Consider the following 2,190-nt stretch of genomic DNA (forward strand, 5'->3'; position numbering starts at 1 on the left):
GCCGCCGGGACCGAGGCGGCCCGTTCGGGGCAGCTGGCGTTTCCTGAGGCGGCCGGCAGGCTGCAGCGGACATATACTGAGGCAGCGAGCTGGCTGTAGGCCGCCGTCCGTGTGACCCGGAGTGCGCTTTGAGTGCGCTATTCGGTACGGTGGCGGTCGCCATTATTGAGGCAGGAAGTCCGTACAGCGAGGGTGTAAAGTTCCGCGAGACCAGGCGACCTCGCGAGAGTGCGTCCGACGTAGGTGCTGCGTACGCTGCAGTTCGCCATTACTGAGGCAGGAAGTTTGTACGGTGCGGTCACAAAGTCTCAGGAGTGCAGGCGACCTCGGGGGAGTTTGCCGTTGTGGAGGCATTCATTGCCCTGGTCGCTTGTACTGCCTGCCCCCCGTGAATGATGCAGCGATGATGGGACAGCTCGCCTTTACTGAGCTACCAGGTCACTGGTTACTAGCTACCAGGTTACTGGTTCCTAGCTACCGGTGTACTGGTAAGCAGTGCAGTACTTGCTAGTTTCTAGGTAACTAATTAGCAAGTACTGGTTGCCAGGTCAGTGGGTTCAAAAGGTTCCCAGTTGGAAGTTAGTAGGTTACGAGGTACTGATTTTCTAGTTATGAGCTTCTAGGTTGCTTGATAGTATTTAGTAGGCGAATGGTTATTGGTTCGTATGTTCCTGGTTAGCAGTTTCCAGGTGACTGTTTCCCAGTTGTTTCGGTGAAGTATTCCATGTCTGCACGTCTATACCTAGGAGACAAACCTTTGAAGAAGCTGTCAGGCAATTCCTTTGGAAAAAGTATCCACTGCTGCCCTCTAGCGGCCTTTTAAAGAATAACACCTTCATCTTCTGTCCGTGGTGCTGAAGTGTTAGCTAATGTTTTTTGAATTTGCTGAAGACTTGTACCCCCAAAAGCACAACCAGTCGTGACCGGTTGACTGAGTGGATAGAGCGTCAGTCTGCGGACTGAAGGGTCCCCGGCTGATTCCAGTGAATGGCATGTATCTTGGTTGCGGGCCCATCCCCAGTAGGCGTTGTGCAGGAGGCAGCTGATGGATGTTTCTCTGTCTATCCCTCTCCCTTCCTCTGTGTAAAAAAATCAATAAAAACATTTTTTAAGAAAATACAAACAGACCAACAAAGAAAGAGCACGGAAAACTAGGAAATCATCGATGCTGTCCATGGTGCAATTATTTTTTCCCGGGATGTCCCGGGAGCCGGTCCATCCTTGCTGTTTCAAGGGACCTGGCATATATGGCATACTGTTCTTAATATGTTTGCTCACCTTCTTGGCACTATGTGTTTTAACCAAGGTCACCTCTCAGAGGAAGGTTGTTTCCCCAGATAGGGATTTTCCCCTGAAGTTAGGGAGAGAATAAAACCCCTTAACTAAATGCCAGGCAGGTAACTAATCACTTTAACTATGAACAATCATGCTTAAGCTACATAATCTTTACTCCCTGGAATGGAGATAAGAAATGCCGTAACGTTTGGAATAGAGAATGATAGGATTGGAATCAACTGGTATAAATGCCGATGTAATAAGACAACAAGACACAGAACCTAGAGAGGACAGAACCTAGACAGAGAACCTAGACACAGAAGCTAGACACAGAACCGAGACACAGAACGTAGAAACAGAACCTAGCGAGCGAACCTGGCTGAAGAACCTACACACAGAAGCTAGAGACAGAACATGGCAAAAGATCCTGGAGAGAAACTGGCCACAGAACTTAGAGACATAACCTAGCGAGAGAATGTGGCTGAAGATCCTAGAGACAGAACCTGGCTACAGAACGTGGATAGAACATGGCAAGAGAACCTGAGTAGAACCTGGATAGAACCTGGCTGAAGAATCTGGCGACCGAACCTGGCTGGAGAACTTGTAGAATCTGACCTGGAGATCCTAACCAGAAGTTTCCTGGAGATCCTGACCAGAACTTGACTAGAGGAACCTGGCTATGATGATGACCTGAAGGCTGCCTCTGTGTCATTCCTTGTTCGCCGAGTCCGTCCACACGTTTGGGGACCCCTGGACCTGTTGGGGTTGGACCCCAGCAGGGATGGCCTGAAATCAGGGATCTGGATTTTGCATCCCTTCTGGTCCCACCCGTGGAAAGGGAGGCCTAACTGCTGCAGTTCTCCATGGAAGCTGTGCATTCACTGTGTCAGTCGGTAACCTAGAGGCTGCCATTAT

The sequence above is a fragment of the Myotis davidii genome, unplaced genomic scaffold (genome assembly GCF_000327345.1).
Source record: "Myotis davidii unplaced genomic scaffold, ASM32734v1 scaffold1915, whole genome shotgun sequence".
Lineage (NCBI taxonomy): Eukaryota > Metazoa > Chordata > Mammalia > Chiroptera > Vespertilionidae > Myotis > Myotis davidii.